Source organism: Gorilla gorilla, chromosome 1 (genome assembly GCF_029281585.2).
Source record: "Gorilla gorilla gorilla isolate KB3781 chromosome 1, NHGRI_mGorGor1-v2.1_pri, whole genome shotgun sequence".
NCBI classification, from domain to species: domain Eukaryota; kingdom Metazoa; phylum Chordata; class Mammalia; order Primates; family Hominidae; genus Gorilla; species Gorilla gorilla.
Genome location: NC_073224.2, coordinates 212,460,149 through 212,473,142, shown reverse-complemented (window position 1 = coordinate 212,473,142; position 12,994 = coordinate 212,460,149). Strand labels below are relative to the sequence as shown.

General features: G+C 44.8%; 1 protein-coding gene across 2 annotated transcripts in view; it reads right to left on the bottom strand.

Annotated features, from left to right (window-relative positions):
• The window catches only part of WASF2 (WASP family member 2), an 84,252-nt gene extending 73,641 nt beyond the window's left edge, over window positions 1-10,611 (bottom strand). The window contains exon 1 of one of the 2 annotated variants that reach the window (XM_019013606.4): window positions 10,385-10,611. The gene's annotated coding sequence lies outside the window, so the exon portion shown is untranslated. Of the gene's footprint in view, window positions 1-4,020; window positions 4,092-10,384 lie in introns of those variants that run through there. The other variant, XM_063701273.1, reaches the window with a different exon arrangement.
• Between the last annotated feature and the right edge of the window lie 2,383 nt (window positions 10,612-12,994).

Genomic DNA, 12,994 nt, shown 5'->3' with positions numbered 1-12,994 from the left:
ACCTTGTGATCCACCCACCTCGGCCTCCCAAAGCTCTGGGATTACAGGCGTGAGCCACCACGCCCGGCCGTAACCAAGATTTTTAAAGGTAAAACTTATATACAGTGAGATGGAAGTATATAATTAGATGAGTTTTGACAAATGTAAACACCTATGTAGCCAACACCCACATCAAGAAATAGAACATTTTGGCTGGGCACAGTGGCTCATGCCTGTAATCCCAGCACTTTGGGAGGCCGAGGCGGGTGGATCACCTGAGGTCAGGAGTTCAAGACCAGCCTGGCCAATATGGTGAAACCCCGTCTCTACTAAAAATACAAAAATTAGCTGGGTGTGGTGGCACATGCCTATAATCCTAGTTACTCAGGAGGCTGGGGCAGGAGAATCGCTGGAACCAGGGAGGCAGAAGCTGCAGTGAGCCAAGATGGCGCCACTACATTCCAGCCTGGGTGACAGAGCAAGACTCCGTCTCAAAAAAAAAAAAAAAAAAAAAAAAAGTAGCTACTAATATATCTCAAGTGCTGGGGACTGTCTGTAATGGTATACAACAAAGTGGAGCACTATGCTTTGCAAATTATCATCCAATGAATGCTGAAGGAACTTTAAAAGTAAAGATAGGGAAGAAGTTAGTCTTATAATTCTCATAATTCCACAGATGCTGTTGGTATTCAGGAATACTATTCTTTAAAGACTATCAATATTCTACAAAGGGAAATTCACTTATAGTTCCCAATTGTGAATGAAAAGGAGTATCAATAGGCATGACCCAAAACCTTCTTCTACACAGTTAAACAAAATTTCTCAAGACCTGATTTAAGAGCAAACTTTTTAAACTCAGTACTTATGGCCGGGTGTGGAGGCTCATGTCTGTAATCCCAGCACTTTGGGAGGCCGAATTGGGCAGCTCACTTGAGGTCAGGAGTTCGAGATCAGCCTGGCCAACATGGTGAAGCCCCATCTCTACTAAAAATACAAAAATTAGCCGAGTATGGTGGCAAGCACCTGTAATCCCAGCTACTCGAGAGGCTAAGGCACAAGAATCGCTTGGACCCGGGAGGCAGAGGTTGCAGTGAGATTAGATAGCACCACTGCACTCCAGCCTGGAAACAGAATGAGACTCCATCTCAAAAATAAAATAAAAATAAAATAAAATAAAATAAAATAAAATATAATAAAATAGAAATAAACTGAGTACTTGCTAGAACAAAGGCATAAGCCAGGTATGGAGGAAGGAGAGGAGGTTTCAAATCAAAATACTTGAGAGTAAATGAACTGCTATTGTTACTTTACTATGTCAATTACAAAGCTTAAAATTCACACAAGCCACACGACATATTTAAGAATGCATGTGTTGGGCCAGGTGCGGTGGCTCACGCCTGTAATCCCAGCACTTTGGGAGGCCGAGGCGGGCGGAGGTCAGGAGATCGAGACCATCCTGGCTAACACGGTGAAACCCCGTCTCTACTAAAAATACAAAAAAATTAGCCGGGCGTGGTGGCAGGCGCCTGTAGTCCCAGCTACTCCCAGCTCCTCCCTGTAGTCCCAATTACTCGGGAGGCTGAGGCAGGAGAATGGCGTGAACCTGGGAGGCAGAGCTTGCAGTGAGCCGAGATCGCGCCACTGCACTCTAGCCTGGGTGACAGAGTAAGAGTATGTCTCAAAAAACAAAAACAAAAACAAAAACAAAAAAACAAAAAAAGAATGCATGTGTGGAGGTCAGGAGATCGAGACCATCCTGGCTAACATGGTGAAACCCCGTCTCTACTAAAAATACAAAAAAAAAAAATTAGCCAGGCGTGGTGGCACGCGCCTGTAGTCCCAGCTACTCAGGAGGCTGAGGCAGGAGAATCACTTGAACCTGGGAGGTGGAGGTTGCAGTGAGCCGAGATCACGCCACTGCACTCCAGCCTGGGCGACAGAGGGAGACTCCGTATGAAAAAAATAACGCATGTGTGTATACACATACACATGTTCACTCAAATTGGAAATGAGTCAAACCACTGCTTTTTCTCAAAAAGCCTTCTGTATTCTCAAAATAAGAAACTTGGGGCCAGGCGTGGTGGCTCACGCCTGTAATCCTAGCACTTTGGGAAGCAGAGGTGGGCAGATCACTTGAGGCCAGGAGTTTGAGACCAGCCTGGCCAACATGACAAAACCCCGTCTCTACTAAAAATACAAAAATTAGCCAGGCATGGGGGTGGGCGCCTGTAATCGCAGCTACTTAGCTCAGGAGGCCGAGGCAGGAGAATGGCTTGAGCCCGGGGTGGGCGGGGAGGGCGTGCACAGAGGCTGCAGTGAGCCAAGATCATCGGGCCATTGCACTCCAGCCTGGGCGACAGAGCAAGACTCCATCTCAAAAAAAAGAAACTATTTTGTTCAAATGGAATTAATCTTACAGCTGAGAGTACATCTCAGACTTCTCTGTATTTTACCAGAAAGAAAAACAGAGCTTGAAAAGAAATATCACAGGCAAACTTTAATAGCCTCTCCTATCAATCTCAAATTATTTATTAGTCTGTGGAAATCATGATGAAAAGCAAATTTTTCTGAGATACTTCTATATCTGAACATTATTTCTTCAGCCAGCATTCAACAATTCTTGTTTCTATTCTTCTCTTTTCTAATTCAATTCTGTTTGGTTTCTAAGTTAAGAAGTGTGTTTCATTTGCATAAATGGTAACTATTCTGAGATACTATTCATAACTATACATTTGAATTCTGTAAAGTACCATTCATAACTTCAAACAGAACAGGAAAAAACACTCATTCAACTTTACCTTAATGGTGACTAAGACATGAATGATTATAATGTTATATTGTACAGAGTTGGCCAAAAGAGAATGAAGTCTTCAAATGTTACCACTACCTTGTCATTAATTTATGAATGCCCAGAGAAACTAAGGACCACTGCCTTGACCAATCCGCCTGTCACAAAAAATACTGAGCTTAGAAAAGCATGCCCATTCTAAACATGTTTTTTGGAGTTATGAAGTGTTTATGCGGGGACATCAAGAGATACATCTTAGCCATGAAGCTCAAAAATTAGCAAGAATCCTGACAAGTTCTGGCAAGTTCTTTATATAAGCAATGCTGGTTATCCTTTAAGTGTCAAACTTTTCAGCTATGAGCTTTTCTGAGAAACAGTCTTTCATGCAAGGTAGGTAGTAATAGTCCAGTAGTTCTTTATCTAATCTTAATCAGTGGTAGAAATTAAATTTACATAGATCTGCACAAATAATTCAGCTATCTGTCCTGCTCTAATATATTTAAACCAAATAAAATAAAACTTGAACAGAATAAAAATAATGGGGCTATTTTTAAATGGTTACCTCCTGATTTTTCTCATTTTCTTACCCAAAGTCAGGGACAGGAACTGCATAACCAGAAAGAAGGAGAAAAAGGAGAACATGCACCTGAGGACATCTATAATCACTTTCCTCTATTGCTCCACCACTCCTACCCCTATTGATACAGTAGCTCTCAACAGGGGGAAATCTATCCCCCCAGGATAAAAGTAACAATATCTGGAGACATTTCTGGTTATCACAACTGGGGCAGAGGGAGTGCTATTGGCATCCAGTCATCCAGTGAGTAGAGACCAGGGATGCTGCTTAAGTATTCCTGGTCTGACCATGAAATGGAAGAGGAGCACACAAGAATGAAGCAGAATACAGAGGCCATAATTAAAGCATTATTAGTATCTCACGCCTGTTATCCCAGTACTTTGGAAGGCCGAGGTGGGCAAATCACTTGAGGTCAAGAGTTCGAGATCAGCCTGGCCAACATGGTGAAACCCCATCTCTACTAAAAATACAAAATTAGGCCGGGCGTGGTGGCTCACATCCATAATCCCAGCAATTTGGGAGGCTGAGGCGGGTAGATCACCTGAGGTCAGGAGTTCTAGACCAGCCTGACCAACACAGTGAAACCCCATCTCTACTAAAAATGCAAAAATTAGCCAGGCATGGTGGCACATGCCTGTAATCCCAGTTACTTGGGAGGCTGAGGCAGGAGACTCACCCTGAACCTGGCAGGCAGAAGTTGCAGTGAGCCGAGATCATGTCATTGTTCTAGCCTGGGCAGCAAGAGCAAAACTCTGTCTCGGAAAACAAAAACAAAATTAGCCAGGCATGGTGGCACGCACCTGTAATCCCAGCTGCTACTAGTAAGGCTGAGGCAGTAGAATCCCTTGAACCCAGGAGGCAGAGGTTACAGTGAGCCGAGATCACGCCACTGCACTCCAGCATGGGCGGCAGAGTGAGACTCCATCTCAAACAACAACAAAAAGGGGGTGAGGCGTCTGGGCATGGTGGCTTATGCTTATCCCTGTAATCTCAGCACTTTAGGGGACCAAGGCAGCAGGATGGCTTGAGCTCAGTTTAAGACCAGCCTGGGCAACATAGTGAGACCTCGTCTCTAAAAAATTTAACAAATTAGGTGGGCATGGTAGCGCTCACATGTAGTCCCAGCTATTTGGGAGGCTAAGGCAAGAGGAGGACTGCTTGAGCCTAGGAGGTTGAGGCTGCAGTGAGTGAGCTGTGATACTGCCACTGCACTCAAGCCAGGGCAACAGAGTGAGACCCTGTCTCAAATAATAACAATAATAATTTTTCCCATTCCCTAGTCCAATCACACACTGACTCCACCTGCAACTCTTGATACAGTTTCTCACCCTTTGTATCTCCAAAACAGTGAAGGTACCATTCTTAGGAACTATGGAGCCACCCCAAGTAGGTGGATGAATTCAGGCCCTCAAACCAGGCAGCTACTTGGTTTCTTAAAGGACAAAATTCCACAAATCCATGCTGTCATGGGGCTTTCTTCTAAAGAGAAAAAATAATTCTTCATCCTCCAACAATACCAGTCCACCTCACTCTACAGTAGAGATGTCCGAGAAAACTAAGAGTAGCCTGAGTTTTGAAAATGTGCTAGTAGAGGCCCTTGGCCATTTAAAGAAACCACCCAAATTCATATGGCTGGTAAACAGAAGTTTCTCATATAGCATACACTTAAAATAAAAATACTCAAAATTAAATGTATTTTAGTAAACTCCTTACACCAAGATGTGCAAATTGTGGAAGCTTCATAAATTAAAAATAAACAAAATTTTGACCCAAATCCCATTGACAGTTTTTACCTCATTCTAAAGAATACTCTAGGCCGGGCGCGGTGGTTCATGCCTGTAATCCCAGAACTTTGGGAGGCCGAGGTGGGTGGATCATGAGGTCAGGAAATCGAGACCATCCTGGCTAACAAGGTGAAACCCTGTCTCTACTAAAAATACAAAACAAAAAATTAGCCAGGCGTGGTGGCGGGCACCTGTAGTCCCAGCTACTCGGGAGGCTGAGGCAGGAGAATGGCGTGAACTCGGGAGGCAGAGGTTGCAGTTAGCCGAGATCATGCCACTGCACTCCAGCCTGGATGACAGAGCGAGACTCTGTCTCAAAAAAAAAAAAAAAAAAGAATACTCTAAAGGAAAAAAATCAGCTTTAAAATTTGGCAAACATGGCCGGGTGTGGTGGCTAATGCCTGTAATCCCAGCACTTTGGGAGGCCAAGGCAGGTGGATCACCTGAGGTCAAGAGTTCAAGACCACCCTGGCCAACTTGGAGAAACCCCGTCTCTACTAAAAATACAAAACTTAGCCGGGCGTGGTGGCAGACGCCTGTAATCCCAGCTACTCAGGAGGCTGAGGCAGGAGAATTGTTTGAACCCAGGAGGCAGAGGTAGCAGTGAGCCAAGATTGTGCCATTGTACTCCAGGCTGGGCAATAAGAGCGAAACTTGGTCTCAAAAAAAAAAAAAATTGGCAAACATGAATCTACAGATCTGCATTTGATTTGTTTTTCTCCGAATTATATGCAAAAAGTACAATTCTCTTAAATGCTATACAAAAAATGATGAGCAAAGACCCTACAAATTACTATTTAAAGAAGAGGTGGGGGCAGGGCATGAAGTCTCACACCTGTAATCTCAACACTTTGGGGAGGCCAAGGCGGGAAGATCACTTGAAGGCAGAAGTTTGAGACCAGCCTGGCAACATTTCGAGAGCCCATCTCTACTGCTTAAAAAAAGAAAAAAAGAAAATAAAAGAAATAAAATTTTTAAAATTAAAAACAAAAGAGGTGGAAGGTGTCATTCTAAAATTTCAGAGACTAGTGAAGATATTAAAGCATAAATTGTGGTACTTAAGGAAAAATGCTTATCAGGCACATTTTAATCACAGGAAGATTTCTGTATGACAGAAACAACAAAAGGCGTCTTCTATGTAATATTGTTTTTAGGACACATGACTTTGAAATTAACTGGGCTATACAATATTTTTCCTTGTAATTGCTCTTGTTATCATGTAATTTTGTTTGTTTGTTTGTTTGTTTGTTTGTTTGAGACAGAGTCTTGCTCTGTCTCCCAGGCTGGAGTGCAGTGGCGTGATCTCAGCTCACTGCAACCTCCACCTCCCGGATTCAAGCGATTCTCCTGCTTCAGCCTCCTGAGTAGCTGGGATTACAGGCGTGCACCACCACACCCGGCTAATTTTTGTATTTTTAGTAGAGATGGGGTTTCACCATGTTGGTCAGGCTGGTCTCAAACTCCTGACCTTGTGATCTGCCCGCCTCGGCCTCCCAGAGTGCTGGGATTACAGGCTTGAGCCACCGCGCCTGGCCTATCACGTAAGTTTTACCCATAGAGATCTACAGTCCCTTCACTTTATCTCCAAAATGCAAAGGCTGTGAAAAATAAATTTTTCATTATTCATTTGGAGGCAAAACCTGACAAGAAATGACATAAGGCTAATGACAGTACAGTATTTATTTATCCCAGTTAGTATGAACATCCAGACATTTTACTACAGAAATAATAAAATACATCTGATTTAAAAAAGTGCTGCCCTGACCTCTCTGGGGTATTACATAACACATAGTACCATATTTCTTTTCTAAAACCCCAAAATCCAAAAATTTTTAAATTCAGACAAACATTTGGTCCCAAGAACTTTTTTTTTGGTGCCAAGGATTTTGAATAAGGTACTGTGGACCGGTATACTAATTAAGACTAATTATTTTACAGAAAATATAACATATTGGGAATGAATGTATTAATAGAGCTTCACGTGCAATAAATTCAGTGTCTTCACAACTATCACGTACACACAATCCTGGAAAATAAAGCATAAAAAGACTTAACATGTCAAAAGCCAAACACATTATGTGTTTTTCAAGTGATGGTGATATTTGCATCCTCTAATATCTAAATCAATTCCTTAGGTTGAAATCACAGTTAAAATATAGCTAAAGACTCAGCTGGGCGTGGTGGCTCACGCCTGTAATCCCAGCACTTCCGGAGGCCGCAGCAGGTGGATCAACCGAGGTCAGGAGTTTGAGACCAGCCTGGCCAACATGGCAAAACCCCATCTCTACTAAAAATACAAAAATTAGCCAGGCGTGGCGGTGCATGCCTGTAGTCCCAGATACTTGGGAGGCCGAGGCAGGAGAATCGCCCGAACCTGGGAGGCGGAGGTTGCAGTAAGCCGAGATCACGCCACTGCGCTCCAGCCTGGGTGACAGATATATATATAATATATAGATTATATTTTACATATATAACCCATACATTATAGATGATATATATTATATATAATCTATATATTATATTTACATGATCTACATTTATATATTATATATAAATTTTATATATAATCTGTTACATATATTATATATAACATATATATAAAATATAGATTATATATATAATATAATCTATATAAAATATAGATTATATATATAATATAATCTATATAGAGAGATTTTTTTTTTGAGACGGAGTCTCGCTCTGTCGCCCATGCTGGAGTGCAGTGGTGCGATCTCGGTTCACTGCAAACTCCGCCTCCCGGGTTCACACCATTCTCCTGCCTCAGATTCCCGAGTAGCCGGGACTACAGGCGCCCGCCACCACGCCCGGCTAATTTTTTGTATTTTTAATAGAGACGTAGTTTCACCGTGTTAGCCAGGATGGTCTCGATCTCCCGACCCCGTGATCCACCCGCCTCGGCCTCCCAGAGTGCTGGGATTACAGGCGTGAGTCACCATGCCCGGCCTATAATATATATTTTATATAAATATATATATTTAATATATATACAAATATAAATATATATTTATATAAATATATTTTTATAAAATATATATTATATATTATATTATATTATATATGTTATATTATATATCATTATATTATATGATGTATATCATTATATTATATGATGTATATCATTATATTATATGATGTATATCATTATATTATATGATGTATATCATTATATTATATGATGTATATCATTATATTATATGATGTATATTATATATTTATTTTATATTCTTATTATGTTATATATATATTTTATATATAAGACCGAATTAGTAATATGCTGAGAAAAAGAATAATCCATTGTAAATAATTTACTCAATAAAATGCTCTGATTTTTAAACAACTATTCTCAGAGGGTTTAAGATTTAAAATTATTTCATTCTAGAAGAAAACTGAACAAATTACAATTGACTTTTTCTATGAAAAGTAGAGCCTGGGACATGGATAGAGACAGGAACAGCTCTTAAAGATATTTGAACAGGAAAAAGTTTCACAGTTCTTTCCTTCCTTCCTCCTGTAGTTGCTGCTTTTCTGGTTTTAGAATTTCAAACAAAGAAATACATACTGGCTCCACTGCTAAGAAACGCCCTCTTTCTCAGTAACTTCCTCTTCCAATTTTCTTCTCCACTATTGACATATGAGAACAATACCCATAGCCGTCCCTACTATTCTGATTAACCAAAAGCTCTGAGGTTCGGAAAAATTAAGGGCAGCAAGTTATTGCACCCAACTACCGCCTACCCCAAATCCACAATCTTCACTCATTAGAAGTCAAATAACAGGTTGCACAAAGAAAGGGATATTAAGCTTAATCAGAGGTGGGCTATTGAACCTTTCAGCCCAAGAAATCCAAAGAAATTTGAACAAATGGGAAATTTCTCCCATCCCAAGAAAATGTGGCCCTCTGATGGAGGAGAAGAAGCGAATGGGCTGGCACCACTCTGAACCAAAGTCTAGTCTATATACACCAATAGCTGCTGAACTTTTTCTACAGGCAACCCCACCAGGATTCAAATGGAGCTCTCTGAGGTCCTGACACACACTTCAAAGGGACTTCTACGACTTACAAATAGTTCTTTCCAACTTACAGACTGAATAAAGGGGCTGGACTTATAATTAACCTTCCAGAGATCAAGACTGTCCCCATGCCAGAAGTCAAATCACATATCTGAGGCCAGACCTCTGCCCCCATTTGTAACAAGGCAAACTTCCCTAACACTATCTTTTGAGTGGGCAGTGACTTCCCCCTTGCCCAGCGATTCTCAGAGGAAACAATTTAGTTAAGTAACCTCTGCCCTTTACTGTGTGACCTTGGGCAAGTTACTTAACTCCTCTGAAATTCAGTTTCCTTATGTGTAAATTCTCAAGAGTCACTGTAAAAAAATAAGAACATATGCCTAAGCAAGGGTTGACACCTAGTAGGGCTGCCATAAAAGTTCTTCCTCTTCCTTCTAACCCTCCTGAATTCTGGACCTAAATTCCAATCAGAGCCCCAAGGGGCTCCAAGGAGTCCTTCCTCTTCTCCGGTTCTATGGACAACCGTATTAAAACTTTCCCTCTCAGAGGCTCTAGGATTCCTGGAGAACCAAGAGGACCCCAACTCACCCCATCAATGGTCTGGGTAGCACCCACGTCCTCATTGGAACAGCCCCTTTAGACAACTCTCCTCCTTACTCTGCAGACTATCCTGTACGCGCACACACTCACACGCACTCTTACACACACACACACACACACAGTGTCCTCCTCAATTTAGCAGGCCGGGGCCTCAACAAGCACCTCAATTACTTCATGGTCCAGAGATGGAAACTGAGGCTCAGCCTGGGGAAGAACTTGTCCAAGGTCTCAGACAACAGCTGGGACCCAACTCCTGTACATACATCTGCCGACGAAACCCTCGTTTTACACAGGGGGTAAACTAAGGCCTAGAGAGAAAAGTGACTTGCTCAAGATCACACAGCGAGCTGACGGCAGAACCGGGTCAGGCCGGGACACTCATAGTCCCTCAGACTTGTGGACCCCTCCAAGTTTCCGAAGGGGACTTCGAGTCACTCCCTCCCTCCCTGAGGGGGTGGGGTGGACTAAAACGCCACCCCGCGCTGACCGCTCGCCCGACCTCTGCCAGTCCGCAGTAGGAGTCGCGGCACCCAGTCCCCCGAGACCCTGCACGGCTCGGGAAGAGCGGCCCGGCCGGGGCCCGCGCCTCCCAGCGGGGTCTACCCAAGGGGACTTGTTGCTCACCTGACCTCCCGCAGTCGCCGTCAGCGACAGGAAGGGTCGGCCGGCCGCCCAGTCTCTGCACAGAGTGTGCTCCCGCGGACCGCCTCGCGGGCTGCCAAACGGCCGGACCCCCTCAGCGCGCTACGCCCCCAGCCGCGCTCGCCCGGCCTGTGTCCGCCATTACGCGATTCCCCGCCCTGGGACGCAGCCACACCCCGCCAATGGCCCTGATTGGTTCACTGGCCCACCCACCCGGGGCTTCGGAGCATTCCATTGGCCTGAGTAAAACGCCAGTTAAATAACTACGCAAAAGACGTACTCACGGGTACCCTCCCCAGAGCTCCACCCGGGCGACTTCCGCAATCGGAGTAAACAGCGGGGTGCAAACCAAGTGAAGTGGGGGGCGGAGATTAAGGTAAACCGACTCCTAAGTTCAAAGTAGGGAAAGCTCACCTAAGAAAGTGTAAAAACTCGTACAAAGTGTGTTGAAAGATGAATTCTTCTTGTTAGCCTTGAAAGAACCGCTAGATTTAGTGAAAGGAAGGGGCCAAGCCCGTAAACTTTCTGTGGACACCCCTCAAGTTGCGCATAGTGTTGTCCCTTCACTCCGGTCTCAGCCCGGGCAGAAAGTAGGGTGGGGAGAGTGAGTCACAAGCTCTATCCCGTCCTGCACAGTCCATCCGGGGCAAGGCCTGGGTCCTGGGAATGGGGGATAGTACTGAAAAGCCATGGTCAAGTGAGCGGAACCCTGGTTCAGCCACTTCACTCTGCGACTTCAGACATCTTCCAGAATTTATCTGGGTCTCAGTTTGTCCTTCTGCAAAATAGGAGCAGTCGTCTGTGCCTCACATGCGGGAGTGGTTGTTGAGGACTCATGCATGAGTGGGGAATATGCTCGTCTTGTTGATTATAAAAGGCTGCAGCTGGCCGGGCGCGGTGGCTCATGCCTGTAATCCCAGCACTTTGGGAGGTTGAGGCAGGCGGATCACCTGAGGTCAGGAGTTCGAGATCAGCCTGACCAACTTGGAGAAACCCCCATCTCTACTAAAAATACAAAATTAGCCAGCCATGGTGGCGCATGCCTGTAATCCCAGCTACTCAGGAGGCTGAGGCGGACAATCGCTTGAACCCGGGAGGAGGAGGTTGCAGTGAGCCGAGGTCACGCCATTGCACTCCAGCTTGGGCAACAAGAACGAAACCCCATCTCAAAAAAAAAAAAAAAAAAAAAGCCCGGGCGCGGTGGCTCACGCCTGTAATCCCAACACTTTGGGAGGCCAAGGCGAGGCGGGCGGATTACTTGAGGTCAGGAGTTGAAGACCAGTCTGGCCAAGTGAAACCCCGCCTCTAGGCGGATCACCTGAGGTCAGGTGTTTGAAACCAGTCTGGCCAACATGTTGAAACCCCATCTCTACTAAAAATACAAAAAATTAGCCGGGCATGGTGGCACATGCCTGTAATCCCAGCTACTCCAGAGGCTGAAGCAAGAGAATCACTTCAACCTGGGAGGCAGAGGTTGTGGTGAGCTGAGATCGCGCCATTGCACTCTAGCCTGGGCAACAAGGGCAAAACTGTGTCTCCAAAAAAGAAAAAAGAAACCCCGCCTCTATTAAAAACACAAAAATTAGCTGGGCGTGGTGGTGCGCGCCTGTAATCCCAGCTACTTGGGAGGCAGGAGAATCGCTTGAACCTGGTTGGTGGATGTTGCAGTGAGCCAAGATCATGCCACTGCACTCCAGCCTGGGAGACAGAGCAAGTCTCAAAAAGAAAAAAAAAAAAAAAGCCACGGCTAGATAGAAATGTGACAAATTAACATGTTAGCAAAGATGCCTCACTTAATTCTCTAGGGCAACCCTGTATGGCAGGTATTACCGTCATTTTTGCAGAAGAGAAAACTGAGTCTTCCTGAAGTTGCATGACTTACCCAGAGTCCTTCAGGGACTTTGAAACAGCCCCGGAACTCAAACCTGTTTCTTTTGGTTTCCATTCCTGTATTTCTCCCTTTCAGGCCTGGTATCATATGAGAATGACTTCCCTCCCCTCCCCTCTTCCCTCGCCCATCCCCTTAGCATTTCAGGAAAGGTCATAAGGGTGCCAGGTCAGTCCCTCATCTCTCTGATCAACGTAGACTTGGGCACAGACCACCCCCCAGCTATTGTTAACCACCAGGGCTCCTGAGGAAAAGTGACACTAGGGGTGTGCCCAGGCTGTTTCTGGGGTCCTCGGAGTCAGGACGTGAAAAGGGGGTGACAGATGGGTCGGGAACCTACACAGAATCTCAAACGAGGACGCAGAGGCTCAGAGGGGGTCCGTGATGCCACTGTGAGCCCTCAGCAGGGCCGCCTCCATGCCAGGACTTAAATCCAGGTTTCTCTGCTCTCAGAACAGGGCTCTTTTCACCACAGGATTGTTTTTCCCAGAAGAGCTGCTTGGCTGTAATTCCTAGTCCTTTTCCCTCCCTGGAAAGGAAGGAGGCCAAGAAGGGAGTGGGAGGGGAAGCAGCCTAAGACTTCAGAAGGGCAGAGACAGCCAAGGGGGTGGTGCCAGCAGGGCCCCGGTGCCATCCGAATTGGTGTCCTCCGGGCTCAAACTGGGACATGTGGTCTGACAACCAAGGACTATTTAAATCCTGGC